At 41.7% G+C, this 19,266-nt stretch overlaps 1 long non-coding RNA gene across 2 annotated transcripts in view; it reads left to right on the forward strand.

The window, feature by feature from the left end:
- LOC112933279 (uncharacterized) overlaps positions 1–19,266 on the forward strand; it is a 53,960-nt gene that overhangs the window by 16,901 nt on the left and 17,793 nt on the right. For both annotated transcript variants that reach the window (XR_011995209.1, XR_003237629.2), the window contains exons 2-3: positions 235–308; positions 1,409–1,571. This is a non-coding gene — a long non-coding RNA (uncharacterized lncRNA). The remainder of the gene's footprint in view (positions 1–234; positions 309–1,408; positions 1,572–19,266) is intronic.

Raw genomic sequence — 19,266 nt, forward strand, 5'->3', positions numbered from 1 at the left:
AATAAATACCATGCAAATGCCCCTGGGCTTTAGGGATAGCAGACAAAAGAGGAGAAGAGATTATGCTGTCACTTACTATATATTTTCAATTTCTAGTTCCTTACCTTGGTATAAGTGTTGCTTCAATTGTACCAGCAACCAAAGCCAGAATGCATTCTAAGGTTTCCCCCCTCCTTGCTCACTCTACACTGCCTCCCAGGACAATGAGAAATGCACTCTTTCTTGACATTTTAGGAAGAAATCCAAGACAAAGACACCTCAAGTCAGAACTGTGGAATCATGAATGCCATGTTACTCCAATGATGAAGGTGAGTGGCTAATCACTATTTACTGGAACTCACTTGTGTGAAAATAAAAATTAAGAAGCTAACACCTTTAAATGTCTGAATCCAATACTAAATTCCTCCATGCTTGATGAGGTAGTTGAAGGAATTTCTGAAACTTCCCAAACCCCTGGTTTAATGAGTGGTTTAGGAAGTGCTGACTGGGCACTGAACAAAAGTTATAAGAAGTCACACACAAGTACACAGACACACACACACTCTCATAGCAGGCTGGCATGGGGCCTTCTCAGTATGAGACATACCCTAATCCAGGAGGTATGCCACTTTTATCTGGCTTCTCCCATGTGGCTTGTCCACTTTGCTTCCCAGGCTTCTGGCTTCCCACATGTGCTGCATGGAAACATGAGTCTAAGGTTTGAGCCATCCTGGCACCAACTGCTATGTCACTCCAGATATCCCAGACAGGCTTGGTTCATCTGAATGAAGAAACCTGAATGACTAGGGGTTTGGCAAATAATGGAAGTTTTGGGATTTGTCCCTAATAAGAACTGGCTGGACAGGATCTTCATAGGGTCTCTGTAATTATGGGTTGCTATAGCCTGCTGCCTTGGAGACCTCATCTGAACCATGAACTGCCTCATTCCTGTCAACCAATCCACCCCCAGGTGTGGCTTAGCCCTTTGGTGAGGTGAGTTCAGAACAGCATTAGGGGCAAAAGTGGAGGTGGAAGGTTGAAAAACTCAGGGATTTGAATTTGGCTGGGATGTGGGAGTGTCTCATGAAACTGGCAGGCAGATGAGCCAGGACATGGCCAACATTGGCCAGCAAAGTGTCATTGAGGGAAAAATCTGGTGTTGAAAATTGGGAATCTAGAGCAAAAAGTATAGGTGAAGCCAAGCATGTACATGTATCTTGTTTGCAATTTCATTTAAATTTCTATGTGTGACCTGTCTTATGTAAATTGTGGTTTGAACTGGGGACTTTAAACGTTTCCCATCAACAGCCCTATTACAGAATCTGATTCTTGAAATCATGCAGCAGAGGTAAACTATTTTTCTGTGTTTCATTTCTTCGGAACCTTCCTTTTCCTTTTATTTACTCCTAAATGCTCATGTCATCTGTAGAAAAGGGAAGAGACAGCCCAACCTCAGGTAGCCGTGGTTTCCCGAGGGTGTGTGCTGGTGGGAAAGTCCCCTGTGTGCTGTGTTGATGGCTACAGAGAATATTGACAAGGAACAGTCAAAACTGCCCTACTTCAGCACCGAGGGAAGTTATTCTTCTTGTGAGGTGAGTGTACTACATGGTGTTTAGGGAACAAAGCATTTGTTCACATGTCTGAACTCAAGGAGAACCCCAGATGGGTTTTGCAAAATGCCTTCTCTGCATGTCTTCATTAATGCATCTGTAGGTTGAGTGAACATGTGTTAATGTCACATTACTTCTGTTTGAGATTGTCATTTGCATTTTCTTTATGATGCCGTTTATCCTGGAAGCCACACTAACTCCCTCCAGACCCTGCCTGGGAGTACATGTTAAAAAGGACACAGGGGTCCCAGCACCATGGTTTTAATGCTATAGTCGGCCCCCTCTCTACCTCAAGCGGAGAATTCCTGCTGTACTACATGCTACTGGTGCCCTGCCCAGGTCCCTCATGGGGCTGACACACCTGTCCCTAGCTCCTGTGATGTTGGCTTCTAGTAGTTCATACTTGCACCTCTCTGAAGGGGTGCTCCTTGGCTAAGGGGAGCTTTTTCATCCGGAGATGCTTAGCTAGAGGCCCTTGGCCAGTGACTGGGGTATGGAATCTGTTCCTTCAGGGGGCACAACTTCTGTAGAGTCATTCCCTCCAGGGACACCAGGGGTCACCCTGAGGCTGGAACTCACCTGAATCCCATCACTGCTTGGCTGCTTTCTCTGTTCTTTATTGCTTCCCTCCTCACTCTTGCATTAGTTTCTCCTGGGAACACTTCTTCAGCAAAGCATTTTTGCAAGCATCCCACCATGGGCTCTGATTCTAGACGACCTGATACAAGACCACCACAAACAAGGCAGGGCAGCAGGTGAGGCACACTGTAGTTCCTCACACAGGGAAGGTTAGCAGATGAGAAGGGATCTCTGCAAAAACAAATGCATTCTTCAACACCAGGTTCAACTGAAAGCAAATGGAACTAAGAGTTCTGTTTCAGCTGGTGTTTGTCATTTACTCCATGGTAGGAAAACCAATACCAAGAAAAAATGTGGAAAGTGTATGTTGTAACTCTGGGTTACATTTGGAAAGAGAAACCTAGTGATGGACTTGAAAGGGCTGCTTGGTTTATTTTCAACTTGGTGATTATTTCTTATGATGGAGAAAATTAAAAATCAGTCAGACCTTGTGACTTCATTCTTATTTCTGCAGTTTTTGGGGGAGTCCAGACTGAGCTTCTCTGGACCAGGATAGTTCACAGGCAGGAGGTACAGACTGTCAGCTCCTCTCCAGGCTGCCTCAACCATCCTCAGGGCTCCAGACAGGACAGCCACACATTCCACTGCTTGCTGATGTAGTCACTGCTTGTTTTGCTGGCACCAGTCATGTCCAACTTTAAGTACATTCTTTTAGCCCAACAGCCCTGCCCCTTAATCAGTGTCCCCATCTCAGTTAATGGCACCACCATTCTCCCCAATTATTCTGACAGGAGACATAGCAGTCATCACTAGACACATCATTTAATCTCTCAGTGCCTCAGTTTCCTCATTTGTGAAACAGGGGTAACAATGATACCCTGAATCACTGAGTTTTTTTTTTTAAAGATTTTTATTTATTTATTCAGGATAGACATAGAAAGAGAGGGGGGGGGCAGAGACACAGGCAGAAGAAGAAGAAGGCTCCATGCCGGGAGCCTGAGGTGGGACTCGATCCCGGGGGCTCCAGGATCATGCCCTGGGCCAAAGGCAGGCACTAAACCGCTGAGCCACCCAGGGATCCCTGAATCACTGAGTTTTTTACTGAAATATGCTGTGTAATAAGCAGCAGCATGATCTTATTGGAATAGGACATTTACCTTCTATTTTTCACACATCTGCAGTCTAGCTGGGAGTCCGCTGATCTGGAGTGGAATCGTCTGAGCTGGGTCTGTTCCACACATCTTTTATCCTTCAGCATGGACCGAAGGCCCAGATTTTCCAAAGTCTTTCATGGCAATGGCAGATGCACAAAGGGACAAGCTAAAATGTAAATTTTTAAAATCTTTTGTTATATTCACCTGCTAACATTACATTATGTAAAGCAAATCACATGATCCAACCCACCTGAAGTGAGTGAATTATACTTCAGCATGGAGGTGGTAGGGGAGGGACTGAATATTTTTTAACAATAATCCATAGTGTCACAATGGTGTGCTATACTGCCTAATAGGGTTGTCAGAATTGAATGAGATAAATGCTTAGTACAGTGCCTGGCATTTGGTTCTTCCCTTCTTTTTTTCTTTTTCTTACTTTTTTCTCTCCTTCCTTCCCCTATTTGTCTTCCTATGTATACATATCTACTTACCTATCTGCTTATATTGTTCCCTCTTTATTCTTCATCTTTCCATAGACAGTAAAAATTGAAGACTTTAAATTCTCATATTTAAAAAATATCATCTATAGCCACAGCAGTAAGAAAGCTCATGTACTGTACTCCTCAATTCTTCTCCTTTGCCCTCCAACCCACTACAGCAAGGTAGATTGTGATTCTTGGCTTAAAGCCTTCAATGGCTTCTAACTTAAATATATGGCATGACATATAACATTGTCTGTGATCATGCTCCTTCTTTTTCCCTGATGCATCCAGCAGGCAGTTGGATCTAGCCTGGCTTGGTCCTTAGGTGCAGACTGTATGTGGAAATTTTCTTGCAAGCCTGTGTGCACTGGTCCTGGATCTCTTTTGGGGCCCATGGAAGGTTGATTCTGTCTGGTATAGCTTGATGGGTTCTGAATATACCAGTGTTTTGGAAAGAGGATGAAAGCTGGGGAGGAGGAGACAGATGGGAGAGCAATGAAATATAGACTGGATTCAGGAGAAAAGAGTAGAGATCCAAGCTAGCATAGCAATCATGGACTGCAGAAGACATCACACAACCTATGGATCAAGGAGATTGGACTTTTCTGCATCTCAAGATGGATGGAGTGCAATCTTTGCTGTGAGAGATGTTCAGAATGTTCTAAATGTATCAGTTATCTTTGCTATACAAGAAACCACCCCGATCTTATTGGCTTAAAATACACGAGATGTTGTTTCTCACAATTCTGTAGTTGTGTGTGAGTCTCTTCCACTGATTTTTCCTGCATTCACTCAACTGGTTGCATTCAATCGGAGGATAGGCTTAGCAGATGTAGTTGGATATTGCATTCCTAGTGCAGTCTTTCATCCTCAAAAAGGGTATGTGGTACTTCTTCACATGAGAAAGCTTTCTTTTTCTTTAATTTAAATTCGATTTGCCAACATATAGTATAACACCCAGTGCTTATTACATCATGTGCTCATGAGGAAGCTTTTTGAGAGAACTAGCTGCAATGAGTAATCCTGGCTTCAGCCTCAAGGAACACCACGTTTGCTGATGTCTCATTGGCCAAAGCAGGTCATGTGGACAAGCCCAAAGTCAGGGTGGGAGAGGCATATAGGATGGGGTGCCCCCAGTCCTGATGCACTGGGGGCCATTAATACATCCACCTGTCACACCTACACGGAAGTCAGTAGAAGAGTCATGAATTCCGACCATTCTGTTTGCAGTTTTTAAGGACTGCTATTTGAAGAAAACTAAGTTTCCTCTAATATATGGACAGAGAAGATTTTGTTTTCTTAATAATGGTATCAAGGTAGAGAGGAAGGAATTAAAGGTCTGGAGTCAGGAGAACTGAGTTCATCCTGTCTCCATACTTATTCATAGTGTGATCTGATCAACTCACTCCTGGACTGAATTAGAAAAGGGCTAATCAAACAGAATTGGGTGAGCCAACCTAGAAAATCATCAGTCTTGTTTGTTTCTTTTGTGCATTAGTCTATAAACCTAGAAATGGATTTCATTTTCCTAAATTATTCTGCATTTTCGTACACAAAAGTATAACCATTAAATGACTCTTTGCATTTCTTTACCTCTCTGTGTCTTAGCATTTTATTTTAGGTTTAGAGCATGGTTTGAGTGTTGAGCTGGACTCCTCTTTTCCATGATTGATGTGCTGTAATGGCGTAATGGTCTTCCTATATTCAGGAGTTGGTACCTGGTAGCAAGGACACACTTGCTGTGATTTGCACAAACCATCAGGATTACTTACATTATTCTGTGTCCCCAAATAGTTATAAGTAATCTTAGTTATTTCTTATGGAATGTGAATTGTAATAGGGGCAGGAGACTGCTCATTTGGAAAAATATTTAAAAAGATGCAACATGGAAAAGGCTGAATCATGTATTAGTTTTTGTTACATAGAAAACACCTTCACATCTCTGTGGTTTATAGCAACAGATATTCCATCTCATGCTTTCAAATCCATGGGTGGGCTGTGTTTTGGCTGATTTAATCTGCAGTTTGTGTCTCTATGCTGAAGAAGCATTGGCTGTCTGGATCAGGTTTTTCTCATGGAGGCTCAAAACAGAGCAGGAGACCATCCAAATCACAAATGCACAGTAGAAAGTCTGTGTTTTTCACACTTGCTGACATTCTGTTGGCCCAAGCAAGTCTCATGACCATGCCCAAAGGAAATTAGGTAGGGCATTATGTCACATTTTCTAGAAGATGGTGCTGCAAAGCCACATGGCAGAGGGTGTGGATGTGTAATTTCTTTTTTTTTTTTAAGTTTTTATTTAAATCCAGGTAGTTAACATACAGTGTAATATTAGTAATTCACTATATTCACATTGAGCAATTTAAAAAGGCATGAACTCATGATACAACAACATGGACAAATCTCAAAAAATATTATGTGGAATGAAAGAAGCCAGACCAGTTTCACTTGCATAAAGTTCAAATAGAAAAACTAACCTCTGGGAATAGAAATCAGAATAGTGATTGCCTCTGGAGGGTGAGGGAAGAATGATGGTGTGGACAGGGACAGGAGAGGGTTTTCTGGGGTATAGACATTGTCCAGATGTTGATCTGTGTGATGGTTATATGTATACATAAGCATACACATATATTGCCAAAGTTAATTGAGTTGTGCAAATAAGATTAATGTTTTTGCTGTTTTAAATTGTACTCAATAAAGTGCTATTAGCATAAAATGAAAAAAATATTAGTAATTCAACCCTTAGGTAATGAAAATAGAGTGTAATATTAGTGATTCACACTTATATACAACACCCGGTGTTCATCATAACAAATGCCCTCCTTAATCCCCAACACCCTTCTCTCTGGTAACCAACAGTTTGTTCTCTATAATTAAGAGTCTGTTTCTTGGGGTTTTCCTCTTCCCCCCGCCCCATGTTTGTTTGTTTTGTTTTGTAAATTCCACATATGAGTGAAATCATATGGTATTTGTCTTTCTCTGACTGACTTATTTCACTTAGCACAATATTCTTTTTATATATATATATTTTTTATTGGACTTGGATTTGCAAACAATAGTATAACACCCAGTGTCATCCCACCAAATGCCCCCATCAGTGCCTGTCACCCAGTCACCCGATCCCCCACCCACCTCCCCTTCCACTACCCCTTGTTCATTTCCCAGAGTTAGGAGTTTCTAATATTCTGTCACCCTCTCTGATATTCCCCACTCATTTTCTCTCCGTTCCCATTTAAGCTCTTTCACTAATTTTTATATTTCCTGATAGAATGAGATCATATACTGTTTGTCCTTCTCCGTCTGATTGATTTACTTCACTCAGAATCATACCTTCCAGTTCTATCCACATTGAAGTAAATGGTGGATATTTGTCATTTCGAACGACTGACTAATATTTCATTGTATGTATAGACCACGTTTTCTTTGTCCATTCATTTTCCAATGGGCACCAGGGTCCTTCCACAATTTGGCTGTTGTGGACATTGCTGTTATAAACATTGGAGTGCAGGTGTCTTGGTCTGTCACTGCATCTGTATCTTCAGGGTAAATCCCCAGTAGTGCAATTGATGGGTCGTAGGGTACTTCTATTTTAACTCTTTGAGGAACATCCACACAGTTTTCCAGAGTGACTGTACCAATTCACATTCCCACTAACAGTGCAAGAGGGTTCCCCTTTCTCCACATCCTCTCCAACATTTGTTGTTTCCTGTCTTGTTCATTTTCACCATTCTCACTGGTGTGAGGTGGTATCTCATGGTGGTTTTGATTTGTATTTCCCTGATGGCAAGTGATGCAGAGCATTTTTCATGTGCTTGGTGACCATGTCTATGCCTTCTTTGGTGAAATTTCTGTTCATATCTTTTGCCCATTTCATGACTTGACTGTTTCTTGGGTTTTGAGTTTAATAAGTTCTTTATAGATTGTGGATACTAGCCCTTTAACTGATAGGTCATTTGCAAATAACTTCTCCCATTCTGTAGGGTGTCTTTAAATTTGTTGACTGTCTCTTTTGCTGTGCAGAAGCTTTTTATCTTGATGAAGTCTCAATAGTTCATTTTTGCTTTTGTTTCCCTTGCCTTCATAGATGTATCTTGCAAGAAGTTGCCATGGCAAAGTTCAAAAAGGGTGTTGCCTGTGTTCTCCTCTAGGATTTTGATGGATTCTTGTCTCACATTTAGATCTTTCAACTATTTTTGAGTTTATCTTTGTGTCTGGTGTAAGAGAATGGTCCAATTTCATTCTTCTGCACATGGCTGTCCAATTTTCCCAGCAACATTTTTTGAAGAGACTGTCTTTTTTTCCAGGGGATAGTCTTTCCTGCTTTGTCAAATATTAGTTGACCGTAAAGTTGAGGGTCCACTCCTGGATTCTCTATTCTGTTCCATTGATCTATGTGTCTGTTTTTATGCCAGGACCACACTGTCTTGATGACCACAGCTTTGTAGTACAACCTGAAATCTGGCATTGTGATGCCCCCAGCTATTGTTTTTTAATATTCTCCTGGCTATTCGGGGTCTTTTATGATCCCACAAAAATCTTAAGATGATTTGTTCCAACTCTCTGAAGAAAGTCCATAGTATTTTGATAGGGATTGCATTAAATGTGTAAATTGCCCTGGGTAGCATTGACATTCTGACAATATTAATTCTTCCAATCCGTGAGCATGGAATATTTTTCCATTTCTTTGTGTCTTCCTTAATTTCTTTCAGAAGTGTTCTGTAGTTTTTCAGTATAGATCCTTTACCTCTTTGGTTAGGTTTATCCCTAGGGATCTTATGCTTTTTGGTGCAATTTTAATGGGATTGACTCCTTAATTTCTCTTTCTTCAGTCTCATTGTTAGTGTATAGAAATGCCACTGATTTCTGGGCATTGATTTTGGACAATTTGGACACTGTCAAATTGTTGTATGAGTTCTAGCAATCTTGGGGTGGAGTCTCTTGGATTTTCTATGTACAGTATCATGTCATCTGCAAAGAGGGAGAGTTTGACTTATTCTTTGCCAATTTGAATGCCTTTTGTTTTCTTTTTGTTGCCTGATTGCTGAGGCTAGGACTTCCAGTACTATATTGAATAGTAGTGGTGAGAGTGGACATCCCTGTCTTGTTCCTGATCTTAGGGGAAAGGCTCCCAGGGTTTCCCCATTGAGAATGATATCTGCTGTGGGCTTTTTGTAGATGGCTTTTAAGATGCTGAGGAATGTTCCCTCTATCCCTACACTCTGAAGAGTTTTGATCAGGAATGGACGCTGTATTGTGTCAAATGCTTTCTCTGCATATTGAGAGGATCATATGGTTCTTGTTTTTTCTCTTGCTGATATGATCAATCACATTGATTGCTTTATGAGTGTTGAACCAGCCTTACATCCCTGGGGTAAATCCCATTTGGTCATGGTGAATAATCTTCTTAATGTGCTGTTGGATCCTATTGACTACTATCTTGTTGAGAATGTTTGCATCTGTGTTCATTATATTGGTCTATAATTCTCCTTTTTGGTGGGGTCTTTGTGTGGTTTTGGAATTAATGTGATGCTGGCCTCATAGAACGAATTTGGAAGTACTCCATCTCTTTCTATCTTCCCGAACAGCCTTAGTAGAATAGGTATGATTTCTTCTTTAAACGTTTGATAGAATTCCCCTGGGAAGCCATCTGGACCTGGCCTTTTGTGTCTTGGGAGGTTTGTGATGACTGCTTCAATTTCCTCCCTGGTTATCAGCCTGTTCAGGTTTTCTACTTCTTCCTGTTCCAGTTTTGGTAGTTTGTGTTTTTCCAGAAATGCATCCATTTCTTCTAGATTGCCTAATTTATTGGCATATACCTGCTCATAAGTTTTAAGAGTACTTTGTATTTCCTTGGTATTGGTGGTGATTTCATTCATGATTTTATTAATTTGACTCTTTTCTCTCTTCTTTTTAATAAGGCTGGCTAATGGATTATCTATATTATTAATTCTTTCAAAGAACCAAATCCTGGTTCTGTTAATCTGTTCCACATTTCTTCTGGTTCTATTTCATTGAGTTCTGCTCGAATCTTTATTAATTCTCTTCTTCTGCTGGGGGTACGATTTATTTGCTGTTTTTTTCTCCAGCGCCTTTAGGTGTAAGGTTAGCTTTTGCATTTGAGTTCTTTCCAGTTTTTGGATGGATGCTTGATTTGCAATGTATTTCCCCCTCAGAAATGCTTTTGCTGTATCCCAAAGATTTTGAATGGTTGTATCTTCATTCTCATTAGTTTCCATGAAACTTTTTAATTCTTCTCTAATTTCCTGGTTGACCCTTTCATGTTTTAGCAGGATGGTCCTTAACCTCTACATATTTGAAATCCTTTCAAACTTCTTCTTGTGATTTAGTTCTAGTTTGAAAGACTTATGGTCTGAAAATTAGCAGGGTTCAATCCCAATCTTTTGGTATCAGTTAAGACCTGATTTGTGACCCAGTATGTGGTCTGTTCTGGAGAGAGTTCCATGTGCACTTGAGAAGAATGTGTATTCAGTTGTATTGGGATGTAAAATTCTGTAAATATCTGTGAAATCCATCTGGTCTAGTGTATCATTTAAAGCTCTTGTTTCTTTGGAGATGTTGTGCTTAGAAGATCTGTCAATTATAGAAAGCATGTGTCCAAGTCACCAAGTGTATTATTATCTAAATATGTCTCAACTTTGGTTATTAATTGATTGATATACTTGGCAGCTCCCAAATTCGGGGCATAAATATTCATGATTGTTAGGTCCTCTTGTTGGATAGATCCTTTAAGTATGATATAGGACACTATATCATACTCTTACTACAGTCTTTGGGATAAACTTTAATTTATCTAAGGATGGCTACCCCTGCTTTCTTTTGAGGACCATTTGAATGGTACATGGTTCTCCAACCTTTTATTTTCAGGCTGTAGGTGTCCTTAGGTCTCAAATGAGTCTCTTGTAGACAGCAAATAGATGGGTCTTGCTTTTTTATCCAGTCTGAAGCCCTGTGCCTTTGATGGGGTCATTAAGCCCTTTCACGTTCAGAGTTACTACTGAAAGATATGAATGCAGTGTCATCATGATACCTATTCAGTCCCTGTTTTTGTGGATTGTTTCCTTGGACTTTCTCTTTCTTTTATAGAGTACCCCTTAATATTTCTTGCAGAGCTGGTTTGGTGGTCACATATTCTTTCAGTTTCTGCCTATCTTGGAGGCTCTTTATCTCTCCTTCTATTCTGAATGAGAGCCTTGCTGGATAAAGCATTCTTGGCTGCATGTTCTTCACATTTAGGACCCTGGATATATCCTGCCAGCCCTTTCTGGCCTGCCAGGTCTCTGTGGAGAGGTCTGCTGTTAACCTAATACTTCTCCCCATAAAGTTTGTGGATCTCTTGTCTCTTGCTGATTTAAGGATCTTCTTTTTATCTTTGGAATTTGCAAGTTTCACTATTAAATGTCGAGGTGTTGAGTGGTTTTTATTGATATTAGGGGGGGAATCTCTCTATCTTCTGGATCTGAATGCCTGTCTCGCTTCCCAAGTTAGGGAAGTTCTCAGCTATGATTTGTTCAAATACACTTTCTGGTACTCGGTCTCTTTTGGTGCCCTCGGGAACCCCCAATTAAACGTAAATTTTTCCTTCTGAGGCTGTCATTTATTTCCCTTAACATATCCACATGATCTTTTAATTACTTTTCTTTTTTTCTTCAGCTTCCTTCCTTGCCATCAACTTGTCTTCTATGTCACTCACTCGTTCTTCTACCTCGTTAACCCTCGTCGTTAGGACCTCCAGTTTGGATTACATCTCATTTAACTGATTTTTAATTTCTGCCTGATTAGATCTAAGTTCTGCAGTCATGAAGTTTCTTGAGTCCTTTATGCTTTTTCTAGAGCCACCAGTAGCTGTATAATAGTGCTTCTGAATTGGCTTTCTGACATTGAATTGTAATCCAAATTTTTAACTCTGTGGGAGAGAGGACTGTTTCTGATTCTTTCTTTGGAGGTGAGTTTTTCCTTCTAGTCATTTTGCTCAGTGCAGAGTGGCCAAAAACAAGTTGTACTGGAAAAAGGAGAAAAAGAGAGAAAAAGGGGGGGGGGGAGGAACAAACAGAAAACATAAAACAAGAGGGGGTATCCTCTGATTCTATATACTGTGAATCCCTGAACTTCCCCCTAGAACTTTCCAGCACTGCTTGGTCAATAAGTTGCTTTTCCCCTGTCCTTCCAGCTGGGCTTCTGGGGGAGGGGCCTGCTGTGCTGATTCTCAGGTGTGTGCACCTGGGGGAGCTGCCCAGCCCCCTGCCAGGTGCATGGTTCAGTGGTAGTTGTTTATCCTGTGAGGCCCCTGCTCAGTCCCAGGTACAAGGTGACACCAGGAGGAGGAACAACAGTTGCAGCGGCCAGCTCTCCAACTCTGGAGAGAGTTGCAGTAGTACAGGTCCTGCAGTAACTACCGTAGCTCCCAGTCTGCGATGGCCTGAATACTCTGGGTGCGGGGGGTGGGGGGGCAATATGCACCTTTCGGGGCCGCCTGGCGGCAGGAGTGTCCTCTCTGTCCTGGGCCCTTTCCCGCCTCCTCCTGTCCTGGGTGGAGCACGGCATCTTGGGCTGTGTCCCCCACGGGCCCTTGGCAACGGAGCCTGCATCCCTGGAATCGCACTCCCGGAGCCCCGGAGCCGGCAGCCCCCTCTGCACGGAGCGGGAGCCGCCGCCTGAACCTCCACCCGAGCTGCTCCTGGGCCCAGCCCAGCATGCGCTCCAGCCCTTTAGGGAGCTCCGTCCGCAGAGTGTGGTGGCTCTCCCCAGGGCGCAGGTCCTCTGTTAGTGCCCCTGGGGGCCTGAGGGCATCCCTGCCCCTCCTGGGATCCTGCCCGGGCTCCCTGAGAGCGCCTTTCCCTCTGGGAAGGTTAGCAAAGTTTCTGCCTCTCAGGGACGGGGCTTTCCAGTCCTGGGGGCACTCGCTGCCCAGCCTTATCCCGGCTCCTTGCGGGGCCCCTCCCCCTCGGATGCTTTTCTATTTCTTTATTTTTTTCCGTCTTCCTACCTTGATAGAAGCTGAACTCTTCTCACTGTACCATTCCAGCTGTTCTCTCTTTAAATATCAGGCCGAATTCGTAGGTTTTCAGGAAGATTTTAAAGTTATCTAGGTAAATTGGTGGGGACAGGTGACTTGGGGACCCTACTCTTCCGCCATCTTTCCCCCCTTCCAATACTTTGAAAAAAATGTTTATATCCTGTTTTTTTTAACCAAAATTTCACTTTCTAGCATTCAATAAATAGCAATTCTTGCCTGAATCAATTATTATGACAGTTCCCAAATAGAGATGTTTCTAAATTTGTCATTTCTTCTACATACATTAATTGGTATTCATTTTACTGTAAGGAAGGATTTCTTCTTTTCCTCCATTGTCAATCTATCTATTGTCTATCATCTATTTATCTATCTATTACCTATCTATCACCTATCTATTGACTCATGTTTTTTTTAAAAATTTTACTAGTTAAGGTATAACCTTCTATCAATATTTATTCTAATGTTTAAGTTGCCTCAGATTTGGCTCATGGGAGCCCCTTTAAGCTGGTTCTAGTGTCCTATCAACATGTACCCATAATGCTTTGACCTCATCCTTACATTTTGATAATACAAGAAGTTGCAGGTTCATATTTTAGTTTTTTTTTTTGGTTAGAATTCATGGTGAGTTGTGTTTAGAAACCAATATCTAGGTGCTAATTATGCTCAATGCTACCAAGATGCCATTGTGTCTAGACTACTTGTTTTCAGCCTGGGGCAATTTCTCTTCCCAGGGGACATTTAATGCTGTCTGAAGACATTTCTGGTTACACAGCGTGGAGGGGGCTACTAGTGGGTCAGAGATGCTACTAAACATTTTGCAATGTATCACATAGGCCCCCAGAAAATAATAATTAGGCCTAAAAAGTCTATAGTGCTGAGGTTGGGAAACCTTGTTTTAGGCCCCTCAGAGACAGACCTAGAAAATACACATATGAACACACCATATTGATACCAATTTTTATATTATCCATCTATTTATCTATCTACTAAAAACCATGAGTTCATTCTGACACAAATTCCAATACCATGAGACTCATTCTAGTCCTTCCATTCTGTAGCTGTGACTCCTCTCTCTGACAGTTATTAACCATATCACACTTTCTTTAACATATTTATTTATTTTCATAATATATTTATTTATTTTCATAATACTAGAATTCATAGAAAATAAAATATATACTAGATCAGTGTTTCACAATTTATTTTCATAGAACCCTATTCCTGAAGATGGCTGAAAGGCATTAGCCCTCAAAAAGGGCACAAGGATCAAAATCATCTATGAAAGTTCGAAGAGGATTAACTAGATTTGTTACTGCAAATATTTTCTGTTTTAGAGAGTATTCTTATGAGCATTGGTATCTCCAAGAAGAGGCTGTTGTATACAGAATATTTTCAAGTACTGGTTCAAGTAATTAATGATTTAATTAAGAACACTTATTAAACTTAATCCTCAGATCATATTCCTAGTTGTTCAAAATAGTTGGATGTTGATCTAGAGGGATGAGGCAAGCTCAGGATCCCCCTACTACTCTACCATCTTAACTCTGTCCCCATGTTCAAAATAGCCAAAATATGGAAAGAGCCCAGATGTCCATCAACAGATGAATGGATAAATAGATATGATGTACACACACACACACACACACACACACACACTGGAATATTACTCAGCCATCAAAAAGCATTAAATCTTGGGGCACCTGGATGGCTCAGTCTGTTAAGTGCCCATCTCATGATTTCAGCTCAGGTCATGATATTGGGGTCCTGGGATCAAGCCCCACATTGGGCTCTGTGCTCAGTGCAGTCTGTTTGGGATTCTCTCTCTCTCTCTCTCAGATAAATAAATATTTAAAAAAGAATGAAATATTGCCATTTGCAATGATGTTATTTAGCTAGAGGCTATTATGCTAAGCACAATAAGTTAGAGAAACATAAATACCATATGATTTCACTCATATTTGGAATTTTAGAAGCAAAACAGATGAACATAGGGAAAAAAGAAGGAAAAATAAAGTAAGATAAAAACAGAGAGGAGGTAAGCCATAAGAGACTCTTAACTATAGGAAACAAACTGAGGATTGCTGGAGAGGAGGTGGAGGGGGGGATGAAATATTTAAGTGATAGGCATTAAGGAGGGCACTTGATGTAATGAGCACTGGGTGTTATAGGCAACTGATAAATCAAAAAATTCTACCCCTGAAACTAATAATACATTATATGTTAACTAAATTTAATTTAAATAAAAAAATTTAAAAAGAGCATTTATTAACACATCAAGCTACATGTGTGCTGCATGCGACTGCAAAATACTGTTTTAGATCTCTTTCCTTACGTAAGGGATTTTCTTTTTTTTTTTTTTTTAAGATTTTGCCATGAGCATAAAAAGTTTTGTATTTTTGAAGGAATCCAATGTCAAAGAATATTTATAGAGAAGGTTTCTTCCATAATACATCCTTGTAAGATACAGTGTGCATACATGTGTATATGTGCACACACACATGCACCTGAATAAATGACCAGGTACCGGTCATTCCACAACTGTCTAAGAGAAACCTCTTACCAGTCTTGAGCCTTGCTAACCCTCATTCAGTAGCTCCTAAGTTACACTTGAGTGTCTTATTTCCTTTCTCAGGATCTCTGGGTTAGTACCATGATTTCTGGAATTCTAAGCTGTATGGTAGCATGGTGGATTTTTTTTTAGGTTAATATCACATTGCAGTTACATCACTATCCTTATAAGCTTTCTACCAATAGCACATCCTACTCCAAGACACTCTCTTTTCATGAGACCCAGTCCAGGGGCCTCATCACCTGATGAGATGCTTATCCACTGTCTTCTGTGCACGTGTAGGTGGTGCCTTTGTGCCTTACAATCTGGCACACTGTCTCCTTGCTGACTGCTGCAATCTCAGCCTCTAGCACAGCGCTCAATAAGTGACTTGTTTACTGAATGAATCCTCCCACAACATGCAAGAAAGAGTGTTTGTGTAGTATTTATATACAGGCCCATCACACCCACAGCTGTGATCTTATCCTTGGCATGGCCTGGGGTACTGGCACTCTCCAGTGAAGTCTCTCTTTAAAGGTAGTAGTTAAGTCCATTCAGTCAGTCAGTCAAAAAAAAAGTTTATGTCGTGCCTCCTGTAAATCAGGAATGGTTTTCACATCAGCAAGTGTATACCTGCCTATTTGGAGGTTATAAAGAAAAAATGATGACACATGTTTGGTCTTCTACAAATTTCTTGGCACAGGAAAGCACTTTAGAGTTACAAGTGTTGATGATAAATGACTCAACCTCTGGAACAGCCTGTGCTTCTATAATCCTCCCTGGATCATATTGACATCCCTCCCCAATTTGGCAGTTTGATATTTCTTCCCAAGCCTTTGCTATTTTTCAGAAAGATGCAAGGGTTGTCTAGTCTCTGGCAATTAAAAATAGGAGTTCTAACAAATAATCTCAAAATAATTATAACCTCATAGGTATTGCCAGCAAGGTGTCCATCCTAGAACGTCTTATCCACATGGGAACACTGCCGATATGCCCATAAGTATATATTCATCCAATATGTGGATTGAGAGACTATACTTGGAATAGACACATTATAGAGAATTAAAGAAATATAGTATTGCCTTCAAGGAACTTATTCCAAATAACATCTTACCTAGAAAAAAATAATTAAAAAAAGATTATATTGAAGAGGTGACATTTGAGCTAAAATCTGAAGGAAGAGAAGAGCCAGCTTCAGAAGCCAAAGAGAAGGATGCTCGCCAAAAACAACCACATGAGCTGACCTTGGTGCAGAAAGGATCTTAACCCTTGAAGCTCTTGGGTGAAGTGTCAGTGACGGATGGGGCAGGTTAAGGAGACTGGGTTTGACAGATAAGCAGACATCAGTGTGTCCCAGACTCAATCCACTTTCCTTAGAATTTGTATTTTTTTTAAGATTTTTAATTTATTTTATTTTAGAGAGAGAGAGCATGAGCTGAGAGTGGGGGAGGAGTAGGAGAGGTAGGTGGAAAGAATCTCAAGCAGACTCCCTGATGAGCGCAGAGCCCTCCATGGGGCTTGATCCTAGGACCCTGAAATCATGACCTGAGCCAAAATCAGGAGTCTGATGCTTAACTGACTGAGCCACCCAGGAGCCCTGTATTTTATTCAAGGAGTAATGAGAAGTCTTTGAAGGGTTTTATGGGGACATAACATGAGTGTGGCCATGATGAAGGGACTGGGCACTAAGTGAGCAAGAATAGAAGCATGGAGAATAGTGAGGGGAACATTGTAGGGGCCCAGGGAAGAGAGGACAGTGACCCAGGCCACTATAGCTGTAAGGACAGAGCAGTGGAAGAAAGACTCAAGATGCACATGAGAAGTAAACATGCTCAAGGCTTGGGTATGGATGTAGAGGAAGAATGGAGAAAAACTGCAACCCAGGCTTGGGCAGATGGCAGTGACAGTCACTGAGCTGACCTGAGGATGAGCTCATGGCCAGGGCCCTGAGATGGGGGAGGAACATAGAACTGTTCTCAGAGATCACTAGGAGAGCCATGGCTGTAGGATTGTAGATCCTAGGTGCCCACCTGTGGATAAGCTGCATAAGAAGCAGCTTTTATTTGTTTAGATTGCAGAATAGGACATCCCCACATTTGATAATGCCCCTCATTTTGGGTGGTATCCAAATGTTTTTTTTGTTTTTTGTTTTTTTAAGCAGAGTAAGAGAGTGAGAGAGAGCACACATGAGTGGGGGAGAGGGGTAGGAGGAGAGGGAGAGAGAGAATCCCAAGCAGGCTCCAGGCCCAATGTGGAGCCTGATGCAGGGCTTGATCTCATGACCCTGAGATTATGACCTGAGCCAAAATCAAGAGTCAGATCCTTAACTGACTGAACCACCCAGGAGCACCTCAAAATATCTTTGTAAAATGAAATAGCGATAGATTTTTTTCATTGATATCCTTATTTGAAAACACAAAACATAGCAAATGTTGATTTAAAAAGGCCCTGATTACGTGAACACAATCTACCACTCACACTGTAAAGAATGAGACATCAGAGGGACCTTGGGAATGCCAGAGCTGTCAGGGAGGGGCCTGTAGGGTTCTGAGAGATGCAGGGTGCCTGCAAGGGACTAGGGAGGGAAGAGGCCCGCAGAGGGGCAATCCCTACCCACAATGAAGGAGAGGATGACATGCTGAGATGTCAAATATGAAGATGAAGGCACCAAGAAGAGAATTCTTAAAGGTGGCACATCAGCCACAAGGCTAAGGGCAATTCCAGTATCTGAGCTTTAAGTCCTGCTATGTTTTGGGATTTGCAGAGACTTGGGTCTGCAATCCTGCACTTGACGACAATGACCACCAGAGGGGACTATTCACTCACAGATGATGATCACTGCTTCTGTAGATTCATGTTACAGCCTTGAAGTCTGTGCTGCATTTTCTTTTCTTTTTTTTTTTTTAAGATTTCATTCATTTATTTATTCATTTATTCATGACACACACACACACACACAGAAACAGAGACAGAGACAGAGACACAGGCAGAGGGAGAAGCAGGCTCCATTGCAGGGAGACCGACGCGGGCCTCAATCCCAGGTCTCCAGGATCAGGCCGTGGGCTGAAGGCGGCGCTAAACCGCTCAGCCACCCGGGCTGCCCTGTGCTGTATTTTCTGAAGGTGTCCCTTGGGGTGACAAAAGATCCAATTTGAGGATGGGAGTTTTATGAGCCAATAGTGCTGTCTCCGGTTCTGGAGAACCTCATCTTGATTCTGTACTCCCTGCTCTGGACTACCTGTGGACATCAGACGTTACAGAACAAAGCCAATGCCAGTAGGTGGCAGCAGCTTCCCATTATACAACTCTTCAGCTCCACTGCTCAGAAGTGGAACCCGCAGGAGGGAGAGATGTGCCTAGAGATGGCCATTGTGGAAGACTGAGACCTGAAAGCAGGTGACAAGAAGTGTGGTTGCCCGTGTGCAAGTCTGCTTTCTTCTTCCTCTTCTCTTTCCACCCTCCACCATTTCTCTCTGCTCTCTCACTGCCCTTTCCCCTTTCTGAAGTCATCTGCCTCTTCTTGTTCATGGTCATCTCTGAGAGACAGAGGCATGAGTGTCAGGGAACACTGCTTTTGTTCCAGTGGTTAACAATATGTGTGACCCATTTGTGATGGATATCGTTCCCCATCCAATATGACATGACTAAAGAGAATTTCAGTAGAGTCCTGAGCTAATGAACCTGCAGACACAGGACTCCTCTTACTGGCACCTACTTAGGTGTGGTGCTTACTCTCTGCTCCAAGGAGCTTGGTCTTTCCCCATTAAGCTTCACTATTATTACTATCACCATCAACGTTACCATCACCACTACTGCCACCACCATCACCACTATTATCACTGTCACTACCACCATCACCACCAATATCACTACTATCACT

Source organism: Vulpes vulpes, chromosome 11 (assembly GCF_048418805.1).
Source record: "Vulpes vulpes isolate BD-2025 chromosome 11, VulVul3, whole genome shotgun sequence".
Taxonomy (NCBI): Eukaryota; Metazoa; Chordata; class Mammalia; order Carnivora; family Canidae; genus Vulpes; species Vulpes vulpes.